This window comes from Lissotriton helveticus, chromosome 4_1 (genome assembly GCF_964261635.1).
Source record: "Lissotriton helveticus chromosome 4_1, aLisHel1.1, whole genome shotgun sequence".
NCBI classification, from domain to species: domain Eukaryota; kingdom Metazoa; phylum Chordata; class Amphibia; order Caudata; family Salamandridae; genus Lissotriton; species Lissotriton helveticus.
Window position 1 is genome coordinate 1,918,889,747 of NC_136063.1, and position 17,292 is coordinate 1,918,907,038.

The following is a 17,292-nucleotide window of genomic DNA, read 5'->3' on the forward strand; positions in this document are numbered from 1 at the left end:
CAGAAAGGAAGGGCGAGACTATAACAAGGAACGTCTCGTGGTTCAAGCGAATTCCCACTCCTGCCACAGAACCACCAGTGACAGAAAGGCTGCAGCCCCGAAACCTCAGTGGAGGATGCAGATTGCATGTCAGGGGCAAGTGCCCCATCGAGTCCAGCGAGGTCCCAAGGACTGGAACAGCGTAGTCCTGAATGCCAGGTCACATGTGTGTGGGTTCCAATTTCACGCAATCCAAGAGACAATCACTGTCACCAGTATAGTCTCAGGTCGAATCCTAAGCCAAACCGAAGACTGGCCGACTTCATGTGCTAGTTTGTTATGTTTAGTTTGTTTAATGACCAACCTGATAAGGTATGTATCGTTCTAGTGTTGGTGGCTTGAAGGGCGACCCGGATCCTGTCCCATACATTGTATCACTCTCTGGCCAGGCGTGGCCAGAGAGCTATAAATAAAAGGGCCGGGGTCGCTCGGGACTTCCGGTCCCGACTAAGTAACTGTGGTGTCCGGTGTGTTTTACTGCTGGCGAACATCTCACTGTGCCGGTGTTCTATAATCCACTGTCCCCCATGTGGCAGTGTCCCCTCATCGTTGTGCGCATGCGCACTAATGGTGCGCATGCGCATTTTAATTTTCATGACGTCTCACTACCCCGCCCATCAGGGACTGTACCCCCTGTTTGTGCACACATTTACGCAAGTGTGGGTGGGGCCAGTTCTATGTTGCCCGTCGCGCGCGCGAGCTCCTCCGCCGCTGTGATTAGTCAGCTCTGGCAGGCGCTGCGATGGCGCTTCCTACCAGAGGCAGCCTCGGCGGCAGAGGGGCAGCGCTGCGGGCGGACGCGCCTGAGGCGACCCTGCTTTGACCGGCGGCAGCAGCAGCAGCATGTCCCGCTGCGGCTGACGGGGGAGCCCGGGGCTGCCGCCACCTCTCCGCCGACCCCCGCCCGTGAGCCTGAGGCGACCCTGCTTTGACCGGCGGCAGCAGCAGCATGTCCCGCTGCGGCTGACGGGGGAGCCCGGGGCTGCCGCCACCTCTCCGCCGACCCCCGCCCGTGAGCATGGAGCCCGCCGCCGCCGTGCCCCCGCTCAAGGAGGTGCACTGGAGTTCGGCCTCGCTGCCCCTGGACCAGCTCATCAGCTCCTACAGGCTGGCGGCTGCCCCAGGTAGTGCGTCTGGACACCGGTGAGTGCAGCGGCGCCGCGCCGGGAGGGGCCTGTGGGAAGCGGGGAGCCAGGGTCCGACGCACCGGCTACGGTCACTGGCTGTGCAGGCGGCACCGGGCGCAACCAGCAGCTCTCCTGACTGACCTCAGCCTCCCCTTCAAAGGAATGGCTGCGGCATCAGCTCTGGAGATTTTAATTCATATTAGAGTAGAATTCCTTTCTTAGGTATTACAACGTTCAACAGAAGTGCAGGTGACTTAAATACCAAGGGACAGATTTAAAAGCCCCTTGCGCCACTTTTGCGTCACTTTTCCTATGTTAAAAATGACGCAAAAGTGGCGCAAGGGGCTTGTAAATAAGCCCCCAAGTTTGGGGGGCGGTCAAGGTTGCGAATTTGCAACCGAGACACAACCAACTTTATTTCTCCTTGGACTCCAATTAGGAGTGATATTGTACTTGGGACAAGTTGAGGATGGTTGCTTGTCTAAAAAGAAGCCGATCTCTTGTTCAAAACGAAGACAGACTTGTGTGAAGTAGTTACCGTCCCACCGTCTCCCTACCTCCTTGCTGTTGTGAGTACCAGTGTTCTGAATATGATAGGTCGCTGAGGAGTCCTGGTGCTGTAATTATGCCATACATCCCCACCGGACGCTTGTGTGGCATGGATCTCTACCTGGCATGCCCCTCAACTCTGCTTCATTTTCTGATGATTTGTTTGTTGGGCTACAAGAGAGTAGTAGAATTGGGGGTCTCTCTATCGCCCTCTCTTTCTATCGCCCTCTCTCTCTCTCTCTATCGCCCTCTCTCTCTCTCTCTCTCTATCGCCCCCTCTCTCTCTATCGCCCTCTCTCTCTCTCTATCGCTCTCTCTCTCTCTCTATCGCCCTCTCTCCCTCTATCGCTCTCTCTATCGCCCTCTCTCCCTCTCTCTATCGCCCTCTCTCCCTCTCTCTATCGCCCTCTCTCCCTCTCTCTATCGCCCTCTCTCCCCCCCTCTCTATCGCCCTCTCTCCCCCTCTCTATCGCCCTCTCTCCCCCTCTCGCCCTCTCTCTCTCTATCGCCCTCTCTCTCTCTCTATCGCCCTCTCTCTCTCTCTATCGCCCTCTCTCTCTCTCTATCGCCCTCTCTCTCTCTCTATCGCCCTCTCTCTCTCTCTATCGCCCTCTCTCTCTCTCTATCGCCCTCTCTCTCTATCGCCCTCTCTCTCTCTCTATCGCCCTCTCTCTCTATCGCCCTCTCTCTCTATCGCCCTCTCTCCCTCTCTCTATCGCCCTCTCTCCCTCTCTCTATCGCCCTCTCTCCCTCTCTCTATCGCCCTCTCTCCCTCTCTCTATCGCCCTCTCTCCCTATCGCCCTCTCTCCCTCTCTCTATCGCCCTCCCTCTCTCTATCGCCCTCTCTCCCTCTCTCGCCCTCTCTCCCTCCCTCTATCGCCCTCTCTCCCTCCCTCTATCGCCCTCTCTCCCTCTCTCTATCGCCCTCTCTCCCTCTCTCTATCGCCCTCTCTCCCTCTCTCTATCGCCCTCTCTCCCTCTCTCTATCGCCCTCTCTCTATCGCCCTCTCTCCCTCTCTCTATCGCCCTCTCTCCATCGCCCTCTCTCCCTCTCTCTATCGCCCTCTCTCCCTCTCTCTATCGCCCTCTCTCTCTCTATCGCCCTCTCTCTCTCTATCGCCCTCTCTCTCTCTATCGCCCTCTCTCTCTCTATCGCCCTCTCTCTCTCTCTATCGCCCTCTCTCTCTCTCTATCGCCCTCTCTCTCTCTCTATCGCCCTCTCTCTCTCTCTATCGCCCTCTCTCTCTCTCTATCGCCCTCTCTCCCTCTCTGTCGCCCTCTCTCTCCCTCTCTCTCTCGCCCTCTCTCTCTCGCCCTCTCTCTCTCGCCCTCTCTCTCTCGCCCTCTCTCTCTCTCCCTCTCTCTATCGCCCTCTCTCTATCGCCCTCTCTCTATCGCCCTCTCTCTATCGCCCTCTCTCTATCGCCCTCTCTCTATCGCCCTCTCTCTATCGCCCTCTCTCCCCCTCTCTATCGCCCTTTCTCGCCCTCTCTCCCTCTCTCTATCGCCCTCCCTCTCTCTATCGCCCTCCCTCTCTCTATCGCCCTCCCTCTCTCTATCGCCCTCCCTCTCTCTATCGCCCTCCCTCTCTCTATCGCCCTCCCTCTCTCTATCGCCCTCCCTCTCTCTATCGCCCTCCCTCTCTCTATCGCCCTCCCTCTCTCTATCGCCCTCCCTCTCTCTCTATCGCCCTCTCTCTCCCTCTATCGCCCTCTCTCTCCCTCTCTCTATCGCCCTCCCTCTCTCTATCGCCCTCTCTCCCCCTCTCTATCGCCCTTTCTCGCCCTCTCTCCCTCTCTCTATCGCCCTCTCTCTATCGCCCTCTCTCTATCGCCCTCCCTCTCTCTATCGCCCTCCCTCTCTCTATCGCCCTCCCTCTCTCTATCGCCCTCCCTCTCTCTATCGCCCTCCCTCTCTCTATCGCCCTCCCTCTCTCTATCGCCCTCCCTCTCTCTATCGCCCTCCCTCTCTCTCTCTCTATCGCCCTCCCTCTCTCTCTCTCTATCGCCCTCTCTCCCTCTCTCTATCGCCCTCTCTCCCTCTCTCTATCGCCCTCTCTCCCTCTCTCTATCGCCCTTTCTCGCCCTCTCTCCCCCTCTCTATCGCCCTTTCTCGCCCTCTCGCCCTCTCTCTATCGCCCTCTCTCTATCGCCCTCTCTCTATCGCCCTCTCTCTATCGCCCTCTCTCTATCGCCCTCTCTCTATCGCCCTCCCTCTCTCTATCGCCCTCCCTCTCTCTCTATCGCCCTCCCTCTCTCTATCGCCCTCCCTCTCTCTATCGCCCTCCCTCTCTCTATCGCCCTCCCTCCCTCTATCGCCCTCCCTCGCCCTCCCTCTCTCTATCGCCCTCTCTCTCTCTATCGCCCTCTCTCTCTCTATCGCCCTCTCTCTCTCTATCGCCCTCTCTCTCTCTATCGCCCTCTCTCTCTCTATCGCCCTCTCTCTCTCTCTCTATCGCCCTCCCTCTCTCTCTCTATCGCCCTCCCTCTCTCTCTCTATCGCCCTCCCTCTCTCTCTCTATCGCCCTCCCTCTCTCTCTCTATCGCCCTCCCTCTCTCTCTCTATCGCCCTCCCTCTCTCTCTCTATCGCCCTCCCTCTCTCTCTCTATCGCCCTCCCTCTCTCTCTCTATCGCCCTCCCTCTCTCTCTCTATCGCCCTCCCTCTCTCTCTCTATCGCCCTCCCTCTCTCTCTCTATCGCCCTCCCTCTCTCTCTCTATCGCCCTCTCTCTCTCTATCGCCCTCTCTCTCTCTATCGCCCTCTCTCTCTCTATCGCCCTCTCTCTCTCTATCGCCCTCTCTCTCTCTCTATCGCCCTCTCTCTCTCTATCGCCCTCTCTCTCTCTATCGCCCTCTCTCTCTCTATCGCCCTCTCTCTCTCTATCGCCCTCTCTCTCTCTATCGCCCTCTCTCTCTCTCTATCGCCCCCTCTCTCTCTCTATCGCCCTCCCTCTCTCTCTCTCTATCGCCCTCCCTCTCTCTCTCTCTATCGCCCTCCCTCTCTCTCTATTGCCCTCCCTCTCTCTCTCTATCGCCCTCCCTCTCTCTCTCTATCGCCCGCCCTCTCTCTCTCTATCGCCCTCCCTCTCTCTCTCTATCGCCCTCCCTCTCTCTCTCTATCGCCCTCCCTCTCTCTCTCTATCGCCCTCCCTCTCTCTCTCTATCGCCCTCCCTCTCTCTCTCTATCGCCCTCCCTCCCTCTCTCTATCGCCCTCCCTCCCTCTCTCTATCGCCCTCCCTCCCTCTCTCTATCGCCCTCCCTCCCTCTCTCTATCGCCCTCCCTCCCTCTCTCTATCGCCCTCTCTCTCTCTCTATCGCCCTCTCTCTCTCTCTATCGCCCTCTCTCTCTCTCTCTCTATCGCCCTCCCATCTCTCTAGCGCCCTCCCTCTCTCTAGCGCCCTGTTCTCTTCTCTTCTCAAGTGCTGATCTGCTGCTCTCTTCCACCCTGCCTCCTTCTCTAACTCCCTGTTCTCTTGTCATCTCACGTGCTGAACTGCTGCTCTCTTCCACCCCGCCTCCTTCTCTAACTCCCTGTTCTCTTCTCTTCTCACGTGCTGATCTGCTGCTCTCTTCCACCACACCTCCTTCTTTAACTCCCTGTTCTCTTTTACTGTGCTTATCTGCTTTTCTCTTTCACCCCGCCTCCTTCTCTAACTCCCGGTTCTCTCAGACACAACCACACCACACACAACCAAACCACACGCGCAACCAGACACAACCACACACATGTTTATAAGCATTTTATCTTCTTTATTTCTCAAGCTCACTAATGCAAATGAAAACCTGTACAGCAGTGTCCTTACTGCAGTTTTCAGAATTGTAGCCAAGAAGTATCTACACCTACCAGAATGGCAACAATTGCTGCTTAGCCGACGAATTCCTTGACCACCCAACATTGGTTCTTGGATTATGCCTGCCATTATTATAAAACTGTTAACACATTTTTGCACACCATGTAACTTGCCTTATCTGCATACTCTCTGCTAATTTTATGTTATCAATTTGCAGGATTATGGCGGTATGCAGAGACCTGGAATTGTTGTCGACTACCAGACAAATCTGGTATTTGGTCGGCCTGCTGGAAGGTGGATGAAAAGAAAGATGATGCAATCGCTTAATAAACCCATTGGAGGGGCGTTTGTCGACAAAAAACCTAAATTGAGAAAACCTGGATCAAATGGCAATGCGGTCAAAAAAGGTATGTTTCTAGATAGACAGCTTCTGTTTTTTAGGTTTCGCCTCTCACCCCTGGACCAGAGTACCCCTACTCACCCCTAGATCTGAGCACCCGCTACTCACCCCTGGACCTGAGCACCCGCTACTCACCCCTGGACCTGAGCACCCGCTACTCACCCCTGGACCTGAGCACCCGCTACTCACCCCTGGACCTGAGCACCCGCTACTCACCCCTGGACCTGAGCACCCGCCACTCAGCCCTGGACCTGAGCACCCGCCACTCAGCCCTGGACCTGAGCACCCGCCACTCAGCCCTGGACCTGAGCACCCGCCACTCAGCCCTGGACCTGAGCACCCGCCACTCAGCCCTGGACCTGAGCACCCGCCACTCAGCCCTGGACCTGAGCACCCGCCACTCAGCCCTGGACCTGAGCACCCGCCACTCAGCCCTGGACCTGAGCACCCGCCACTCAGCCCTGGACCTGAGCACCCGCCACTCAGCCCTGGACCTGAGCACCCGCCACTCAGCCCTGGACCAGAGCACCCGCCACTCAGCCCTGGACCTGAGCACCCGCCACTCAGCCCTGGACCTGAGCACCCGCCACTCAGCCCTGGACCTGAGCACCCGCCACTCAGCCCTGGACCTGAGCACCCGCCACTCAGCCCTGGACCTGAGCACCCGCCACTCAGCCCTGGACCTGAGCACCCGCCACTCAGCCCTGGACCTGAGCACCCGCCACTCAGCCCTGGACCTGAGCACCCGCCACTCAGCCCTGGACCTGAGCACCCGCCACTCACCCCTGGACCTGAGCACCCGCCACTCACCCCTGGACCAGAGTACCCCCACTCACCCCTAGATCTGAGCACCCGCCACGCACCCCTGGCCAGAGCACCCGCCACGCACCCCTGGCCAGAGCACCCGCCACTCACCCCTGGATCTGAGCACACGCCACTCATCCGTGGACCAGAGCACCCCCCAGTTGAAAATTAACTTGGGTGAATCTGAAGGAGCTACATTTTAAGGTGTATTTCAGAGTGCAAAGTCTGTTACGATGAGACCCAGGGGCTTATTAGGTCTGTGGTGCATTGAACCTAGGGGGCAAGTCAGAAGTGCTCACTATATCCTAGTTGGCTATTATTACTAAACCTTAGGCTTCCATTAGAGTCTAATGGGCCCCTTTCACTTGGACGCAACGTGTTGCTTGTATCTGATTTAGGATATTACATAAAATGTGACAATCGTGGCAGATCAGCTCTTACCTGTGCCCTCAGCTCTTACCTGTGCCCTCAGCTCTTACCTGTGCCCTCAGCTCTTACACCTGTGCCCTCAGCTCTTACACCTGTGCCCTCAGCTCTTACACCTGTGCCCTCAGCTCTTACACCTGTGCCCTCAGCTCTTACCCCTGTGCCCTCAGCTCTTACCCCTGTGCCCTCAGCTCTTACCCCTGTGCCCTCAGCTCTTACCCCTGTGCCCTCAGCTCTTACCCCTGTGCCCTCAGCTCTTACCCCTGTGCCCTCAGCTCTTACCCCTGTGCCCTCAGCTCTTACCCCTCAGCTCTTACCCCTCTGCCCTCAGCTCTTACCCTGTGCCACACATTGAATTGGAGATCTCTGCCTCGTTCACAGTTGATAGATGGACCATATCAGTAATATTCATTGGCAGTCTGGGATGGGACAAAAACCTGACTGGAGGTGGTAGGGGGGTTTTGGGGAACTTGGACGATCACATTGTTTAAAGTTTGTCACTGTTAATGTGTACTCGCCAGCCTGGCACGCTGCTGCAGCCGGTGACTGCTCCTCTGAACTCTTCTCTCTTTCCCAGAGCTTAACACCAAGATGATTGGCTTTGACGAGTTCTTGCCCATGCTGCAGACAATTGCGAAGAACAAGGACTAGGGTACCTACGATGACTTTGTGGAGGGGCTGAGGGTCTTCGACAAAGAAGCCAATGGCTCTGTGATGGGCGCTGAGTTGCGACATGTACTAGTCACTCTGGGTAAGAGGCCATTTTGGCACAGTACTATTTTCAAGGCAGAGTATAATTGACTGCTGAACTCCCCAGCCCCCCTGCAGTGTTCAGGGCCCCCCTTTCTGATTCCGAGCTTAGATTTCTACCCGCGTCTGGATATTACAGTTAATGTGCCCTGTTTCAGCCTAACAAAGTGTCCTATCAATCTCATTTAACTGTACATTCTTTTGGGGCGAGGGAGGACGGGGACACGGTTGGGTTACAAGTGGTTTTTGGATTGCCCCTTCTACAGGCTAGAGCTTTGACTGACTAATAGTTAGTCTTGGTGAGCCATGTCCTGGAAATTGGTGGCCTCCTTGTCTTGTGGGTAGCGGCCACTTCAGAACATCTGCTCTGTCTGGTTTTACCCTGGTGGCTGGCTAGTCTCATCAGCCAGTGCTGCTTCTGTGGCGGAAGTGTATTTGGTGGGTGTTAGAAACGGGACCCTGGCCGGCCAAGACTCGCGTCGAGGTCAGTCAGGGATCACCATTTCTAAGGTCAGGGCTAGGGAGTCACACACCAAGATAACCCCCGCTCACCCTCTAGGTAACGTGGCGCGAGCAGCAAGGCTAATCTCAGAGGCGATGTGTAAAGCGTTTGCGCGCGCACCCCAGCGACAACAACCAAAGGCCCACCACAAAGGAAACTCCACACAAGGTTATATCAAAAATAGCCTTTGTATTATAATAATAAAAACACATTAGATAACACACACACTTTACAATGTGCCAACAGGCACGGGCAAGATTTACAAGGGATTATGTACAGGACAGGGCCACCTGGACCACTGTCAGGGGTATGCACTTGTTAGAAATAATACTTGTAGGTATAACACTTTAGCACATCAACATATAATGACTGTAACACAGAAATAGTAAATGTAGCATACAACCAGTAACTACTGGTAAAGGGAAAATACCTCCTACGCCACCCTAGTCTCTGTAGGGAAATCACGCAGGGAGTTAGGACCTTATCAGCAGGACCTATGGAAGGAAAACCTATCACCTCCTACGCCACCCTAGTCTCTGTAGGGAAATCACGCAGGGAGCTAGGACCTTATCATCAGGACCTATGGAAGGAAAACCTATCACCTCCTACGCCACCCTAGTCTCTGTAGGGAAATCACGCAGGGGGAAGGAAACCTAAAATAATCACCTAGGCAAGTAACATTTAGCAAAGGCAATTAAACATCAACATTCCTCTAAGCAGGTCACTTTTAGCAAAGGGAAATAAAAGAACAAGGCATTACCTAAGCAGGTCACTTTTAGCAAAGGTAATGACACCAACAATCCTCTAAGCAGGTCACTTTTAGCAAAGGGGAATAAAAGAACAAAGAATCACCTAAGCAGGTCACTTTTAGCAAAGGTAATAACAAACAAGAATTGCACATGTAACATCAAAACACATTCAGAGGTGCAGGTTAGAACTTTTGCGCAAGAATCATATAGCAAAGAAATCACAATGCGCAGGGTGCATGTAGCACAACACTCAAAATGTCCCTCAGGCCAACTGGCCTCGAAAGGGGCGGAATGCCCTGAGTCTCAGTGTCAGGGAGGTCTGCGCAGGCAGCACAGTCACAAAAGCCTAAACGTAGCAACTGTCCACTAAGTGCTGGACAGTTGTAAATAGCAAGTAGGCAACGTTGGAGCCAGGTGGGCTCAAGAACAATGGTGGGGAGACACAGCGTGGGAGCCTCGGGGCTGCAACCAACTGGCTGCCTGTGTCCCCCTAGAGCCTCTGTGGCTCGCAAAACAAAGGTGCTGGCGCCAAAGAGCTTCTGCGCTCTAAAACAATGATGGGCACTCAAGAGCCTCGGGGCTCTGCACTGACTAATGCCCCTCGCGTTGGAGTCCCTCGTGGCCTCGGGGCAACTAAGCACGTTGGAGCGGCCCGCTGCCTTTCGGGGCCGCTCTGTCACCTTCTCAATGCCTGGAGCCTCTCGGGGCTCCAAGAAACAACTGGGCGTCGGGGAGTCCCTCACGGGGACTCGGAACAAATGCCTGGGGTCGTTGGGGCGGCCCGCTGCCAACCGGGGCCGCCCTAAACAAACTCAGAGGACCCTGTCCCCGTACTCACCGGGTCTCCTGGGCCAGATGCGTCTCCTCGGCGGGTCGGCAGTGCGGGGAGCTCCTCTCACTCTCCGGGGCTCTCCTCTCAATCGGGAGCCTCTGGAAGGCGCGCCGGCCGCTTCCTGCTCCTTTGGCCTGGCGCCGTCCCGCTGTAATCCGCCTGACTTCCTCTGGGGCCGCCAATGGCAGCGCGGCCCTGGAGGTCAGGAGGCGGGACTTCCGGGTCGCAACAGGCAGCGGCCCGGCAACGGATTCCAATGCTCCTGGGCTGCGGCGGTGACCTCGGGGCAATGCCGGGTGGGCACCGGCTCGCAATAAAATCCGCACAACGGGGCAATGCCGGGTGGCACCGGCCTTCAAATTAAAAATAAAGCGAGGTGGGCACTCGCTCGCTCCAAAAACCGGCAATATCGACAAAGCGCTCCCAAGCGCTCTGGGAGCACAGGATCAGCGCGCTCAGCGCTGGAAAGACAAGCAAAGCGCCATTGAGCGCTGGGGCACCAGGAAAGCGCTCCTAGCGCTATGAATCCAATAAAAGCGCTTCCAGGCACAGCACAAGCTCCAGCAAGGTCTGGAGGCAGACAGGGGGGCAGGGCAGGGCCAGAGCCAGCACACTGGGTCTCCAGGCAGGGAGACAAGCCAAGTGGCGGTCCTCTTGGCCCCAGCAGCAGCAACAGCCCCCTCTGGCAAGGATCCACAAGTAGAACAATTTCTGTGGGGACACAGCCCCATATTTATACAGAGAATTCCTTTGTTAGGAGGTGCAGGGTGGGGGGAAACCAGTTGCAGCTGGCTTGGGAGTACCCTTGATGGCCCAACCACCCCTTTCATTCACTGGGGAGGCTTGGGTCATTAGACAAACCACAGGGGGGCGGAGCCAGCATTGTGTGGGGAAAAACCCAGCCCATCCAGGACACAGATCTACTCCTCCCACACATCACTCATGCTGATCTCTCACTCACCACCGGGCAGACCCATCCAGACTTCCTGGAGCCTGGCATGCCAGACAGCTCCAGCCAATCACGCTCCAGTATCCTCACTGCACACATACATCAATGTCCAGAAGTAGCACTTCCCTTCTAGACACATACAAGCCGCACATACCATTGCGCAGCATTCATTCTCACGAGTTCATACATACTAAACTCGAGCCTGCACTCCCCACACATCAGGAACTAACAGGGCACACACATTCCCCATGCATTCCTATGGGAGGGCAGGCCAGCCATACTACACGCACGCACTTTCACTCTGGGACACAGGGAAAAAGTGCGCCAAGACCCAAAAATCACTACACAGGGTCACAAACAAAGGCAAAAAGATTAGGGGTGAACCTGCCCTAAGGCCCAAGTCTAACAGTGGGTAAGTGCTGGGTCTGAAGCTGTGCGTGCTGCTGCATTCTGGGCAGTTAATCTGGAAGGTGTTTGATCGAAGCCTGTGTGCATTTTTGTCCTTTCCATTGTGCAGGTGAGAAGATGTGTGTGTGGCTGTGTCTGTGTGTGTGGCTGTGTCTGTGTGTGTGGCTGTGTCTGTGTGTGTGGCTGTGTCTGTGTGTGTGGCTGTGTCTGTGTGTGTGGCTGTGTCTGTGTGTGTGGCTGTGTCTGTGTGTGGCTGTGGCTGTGTCTGTGTGTGGCTGTGGCTGTGTCTGTGTGTGGCTGTGGCTGTGTCTGTGTGTGGCTGTGGCTGTGGCTGTGTCTGTGTGTGGCTGTGGCTGTGTCTGTGTGTGGCTGTGGCTGTGGCTGTGTCTGTGTGTGGCTGTGGCTGTGTCTGTGTGTGTGGCTGTGTCTGTGTGTGTGGCTGTGTCTGTGTGTGTGTGTGTGTGTGTGGCTGTGTGTGTGTGTGTGTGTGGCTGTGTGTGTGTGTGGCTGTGTGTGTGTGTGGCTGTGTGTGTGTGTGGCTGTGTGTGTGTGTGGCTGTGTGTGTGTGTGGCTGTGTGTGTGTGTGGCTGTGTGTGTGTGTGGCTGTGTGTGTGTGTGGCTGTGTCTGTGTGTGTGTGGCTGTGTCTGTGTGTGTGTGGCTGTGTCTGTGTGTGTGTGGCTGTGTCTGTGTGTGTGTGGCTGTGTCTGTGTGTGTGTGGCTGTGTCTGTGTGTGTGTGGCTGTGTCTGTGTGTGTGTGGCTGTGTCTGTGTGTGTGTGGCTGTGTCTGTGTGTGTGTGGCTGTGTCTGTGTGTGTGTGGCTGTGTGTGTGTGTGGCTGTGTCTGTGTGTGTGTGGCTGTGTCTGTGTGTGTGTGGCTGTGTCTGTGTGTGTGTGGCTGTGTCTGTGTGTCTGTGTGTGTGTGTGGCTGTGTCTGTGTGTGTGTGTGTGTGTGTGTGTGGCTGTGTCTGTGTGTGTGTGTGTGTGTGTGTGTGGCTGTGTCTGTGTGCGCGGCTGTGTCTGTGTGCGCGGCTGTGTCTGTGTGGGGCGCTCTGTCTGTGTGGGGCGCTCTGTCTGTGTGGGGCGCTCTGTCTGTGTGGGGCGCTCTGTCTGTGTGGGGCGCTCTGTCTGTGTGGGGCGCTCTGTCTGTGTGGGGCGCTCTGTCTGTGTGGGGCGCTCTGTCTGTGTGGGGCGCTCTGTCTGTGTGAGAGTGGCTCTATATGAATGTCAGTGCAATCCATCACGTCATTAACAATTACAGACCTTCACATCGCCAACACCTTGGCATTGGTTTGATAGTTGAAATAATTGGGCAGTGTGGTGGTTATAATATTAATTATGGGTATCTCAAAATAAAGGCTTTGTCAATGTGAAGGGCATGTCTTTGGAATTGGATGGCCTCTTCTCCCTATTTCATTTTTTTCCAAATCCTTCGGCTCTCTCATTGACCAATCTGTGTCCTTCAAAGGGCATGTCCAGAAAAGAGCACAGACTTCTGAGTCCCAGCTTACATTAAAGCACATTATAAAGCTTGCCCTTCATCTTAAACATTTGTGGTTCACGTTCCAGGAACTTGTCTTATCATTTGCCCAATGAGGCCCCACACTACTCTCCCACAGTTCTCATTAACACCTGTCAAAGTTTCTCTTACGCGGTCGCTTTTCTAATCGCCAACAACAGACAATGTGAGCTTGTTTGCCCTTCTTTGAAATAATTACATGAGTTCCCTCTCCATTTCATAATCCACCTCGAAGTGTGTTGTGTGAGCTACAAGGCACTTCTCTTGAGTAAACCTGAATACATTGCCTCTAAACATGGCTGGTGGACCAAACACTGCTGGCAGTTCATCTCTGGCTATGTTCTGTTATCTGCCGACATTCCATTAAATTCAGAGGCTGCTGTTTCATGATACTTTGATTTGCATCTCTGCACCACCACTGCCATGCACACACACACCACCACTGCCATGCACACACGGACACCAAAAAAGAATTTATGCAAAACATTGTCCTTTACAATGCCAGTAACTCAAACTTAAATGCTGCGAGACCTATTGCATTGCAAATGCTTATTTTATATAGCTTTGCTTTTGAAGCAATTGCACCTCCTTGTCTTTATCTTACGATGTTTACAGCTAAAGCACGAGTGCGTCAAAGGTCTCGCATTTGAGAGACTTTGATCTATTTGCATTGTAAATGACAATGTTTTTTTATTTGTCTTCAGAAAATCTACCAGAGGTTTTTCAAACCATTCAATCAGACTCGGTGTAACCCGTTGCCTTGCAGTCTGCCTTGGAGTCCTGCTCGCCTTGTCTCTTGGCTGTGCTCTTTTCCCTTGAGGGTTTCAGGTCACGGCCTGCTTGGTGGGGTTTGATTGCTTGCTTGTGGAGGGAGCGAGATTGCGGGTCATTCCCTAATAAGAGTCCCTGGTGTTTTTTAAACGCTTATCTGGCACACCCTGGTGGCAGAGTAGTTTCTAAAGGGTTTCTGTCCACATTGAAGGCCTTCTCTTCTAGGTTCCAACCAAGTTATTGTAGTTGAACTAGCAGTATGTGTATAAATTAACGTTTATTTATCTAAAAAAAATTCCAGGCTTACAAGGAACAAATAAAAAGGGAGAGCGTACTCATTGCTACAAGTATCCTAAACAACCCAACAGTCAAGTCCTGGTGCGTTTTCAGCTTGCCCTCGTGGGTGACTGGGATACCGAGTCCTGAGAGAGAGATACCAGCCCTCCAGCATTCTAAATCCCAAGTACTGAACTGACTAAAACCGTATAGAGAATTCTTGAGTCAGATTCTTGGCAAAACAAACTTAACTTAAACTGCTACTTACTTACTCCCTCCCACGTATTAGGCTTAGGTCAGGTACACCGGGGTAGGTGTAGTTAGAAGCACCATTGACGATTAGTCAATGTATATATGTATGTATATCTTTTATCCATTTTAAAGTATCATATGGCTAAGAAACCATATCAATGCTTTTACAGTATTATTTTATAATCCTGCTTTTACTATATGCATTCTACTTAACCCTAAGTATTGCAATTGTAGCGATTCATTTCTCTTGTATGAGAAAAGAGACTGATCAATAAATAACACCTTTTATTGAAAACGCCCGTCTCTTTTTTTCTCTACAATCTGGTGAAACTAAGAATGCACGTATTGACTGAGTAAAATAGCTGTCTTTTGTTTTCACACGACTCTAGAGATGTACTCTTGATCAGGGAGAGCAAAGTTGTCATGTTCTATGGTTGTCAGAAACTAAATCCCTTCTTGTCTATCCAGGGAGGTTAAAATCCTCCTCGCCTATTCGAGAAAGTTTCTAGTGAACTCTGAGCTAGCTGGCACACAAAATTTAAGTCTAATATAGTCCGTAGAAGACCTAGTTACCCTCTGTCCTACGTCTATACTATTGAAGATATTATTCCAATGCTCAGAGCCTATTGGGAATATAGGAACTACACTACACCCCACTGACCCCACTGGTGCGGCCCTCAGGCACAAACCACAGTGTAAATTTGGCCCCTGAGAGAACGTTTGTGAGTACCCATGACCTATGCTGTGCTTCCAAGCGCTGAGATACCCCCCTGGGGGTGATTCAAGCGCTATACACATTAAATAAAATCATTAATTAAATTAAACAGGTACACATGCTGCAAACGGATAAGTTAGTTACTATCAAGAATTAGCTTGCAGCCTGTAATGCTGTGGATGCACTTGCACCCTTCCTGCCACCAGGGCTCACACTGCATATTGAATGTTCAGATCTGTGTACTCCTTCCTCAGCTTTGCAAATAACACTTCTTCCGTACTGAGTTTCACCCAAAAAATTGTAGTTTCGCAGGAAATGAATTTCTTGGAAATGTGATGCCCACCCTCAATATTCCAGTCATCGCCCCCTCTGTACAAGGACTCCTCGGAGCTCATGGGCGTTCATAGACCTGGCATGGATTTTTCCATCCTATGGTCTGTCTGGACATACTCTAAAATTTAGAAGTCCTGCATATGTTCTCCCCGTTGTAAGATGCCTTTTCTAATAATATATTCTTTCTGCTTTTTTGTGATCTGAAATCTGATTTCTTTACTTGCACTGTACACAAGACTTTTGCTGTTACTTTTGTAATAGTTGGTGTGCATTTGTTCTTGAGAATTTTGCTAAAGATGGTTTAAAACTTGTGTTTACTTTTAGGGTGAGAATCCCTTTGAAATCGTTGAACAAACGGGAGAATCGGTAGTTGAGGAAACAACTGATGCGAATGATGAAGACAATGACCAAAACGAAAAGGAGGACATTGATGGTGAAAACAATGAAAATGAGGAGCAGATAATGTGGAGGCAGAAAGTGCAGATGCGGATGATGCTGCTGACCCAAATGATTACTCTGGGGACTTAACAACCACTGATGAAAAGTAGTTGAGAAACTGCCCTGAAAGACCAAACACTTTAGCACACTGCATTGGTGGACTTTAAGAACAATTTTCCGCAAAGTTGAGCAGTTCGTTCACCCTGCATGCATTCCACTTCTGTTTTAATTGCCTATGGGCAAACCGGTTTTAAGTTTAGTTTTTTTATTAAACTAAAGCTTGTATTAAGCACAGCAAATGCGTCAGTATTCTTCCAGTGTAAATTGATTTGTTCATGGTTACGTTTTGAGGAAATTTGAGCAGTTTGGGTTCTAAACATTCCAATGTGATTTTTTTTTCTCAGTTTTTAGCGCCCAATGTAGTGTTGTATATAATTCAAGCTGTTGTAGCAAAGAAACCCTGATTATGTCCTGCAGTAATAAAGGCTTACAACAAGATTATACACTTATTTTGCACCTCTCCTATATGGTACTGTCTACCTCAAAGAACGGGTACACTCAAGGTGGTGTATAATGTGTTTTATGCCCGGAGGTAGCGCCCCAGGGGGGAGCACTTGCCTGTTTAATGCTGATCAAAGGCTCTTTGCTGAGGTGTGAGATTGGAGAGGGGGGCCGAGGGTATTCTGGGTGACGAGGTGTTACTGTAAGGCCTGGTAGCCTCTGGATAATGAGCAGAGGTGGGGATGGCAAGAAATATCCGCTCTGCCTATGGGGGCCTTGTGACACCAGCTGGGTGATTCACCCACCGAGGTGTTCCTTTCTTGCTTTAAAGCGTTCGATTTGTCTTGTGTTTTTTCTGCACTTTTATTTAGCGCGAACCCTATCGGAAGGTATTGCAGCGCTTTAAATGAACACTAGTTACATCACACAAGGTCACTTTTTAAACCAGATAAACAAGCATTTTCGGAAATTATGTAGAATATTCCTTTTGTGGAGTGCTGCAGTCGGGCCGGAGCTGAATTTTAATCGGGGGGGGGACTGCAGTGATGGACTGCAGTGTGTCTGCTGTTATACCAATGGCATAAATCACGCCAAGCCAGACTCTGTACCCACAGGCACCAGCTCCCGACTGTCAGGGTGGTCGGGAGGCAGCTGGAAAGGTCTGAGGTACCAGGGAGAGGGGGCTGGACACAGACAGGGACAGAGGAACAAAGGAAGCAAGAAAGAGCGGGAAAGACTAGGAAGGAAAGGAGAGGAGGAAGAAAATAATATGATAAGGAAGAAGGAGGAGGGGCGAAGAGAGGGATAAACGGAGGAGGGGGTTATGAGGGAGGAGAACAGAAGTGGATTGACAGAATACAGACTACGGAAATAAAGCGCGAAAACGAAGGAAGCAGTTGAGGCAGGCATGCAGGGTGGAAGGAGTAGAGGGGAAAGATCAACAGGATAGAAAGAAGAGAATGGAAGGAATAAAGCTGGAAAGCTGCACATTGGGGACACAAGAAATAATGAGCAGAAGTAGAGACAGAGAAAAGCAGAAGCACAGAGAAAGAGACTGAAGAGGATGGGGCAATGTTGGAAAGAACGAGGAATGAGGTAAGAAAGAGAAAACCGGAGCGAGAACAAGGAAGGTTGAATGAAGAAGAGGAAATCAAATAAGGAA

The 17,292-nt window shown here is 52.3% G+C and overlaps 1 long non-coding RNA gene across 1 annotated transcript; it reads left to right on the forward strand.

Moving 5' to 3' along the window:
* The first annotated feature begins 918 nt into the window (after positions 1-918).
* LOC144829432 (uncharacterized) lies at positions 919-16,138 on the forward strand. The gene is made up of 4 exons (XR_013610660.1): positions 919-1,182; positions 5,726-5,915; positions 7,716-7,889; positions 15,516-16,138. It is a non-coding gene; the product is annotated as an uncharacterized LOC144829432 (long non-coding RNA).
* Positions 16,139-17,292: the final 1,154 nt, after the last annotated feature.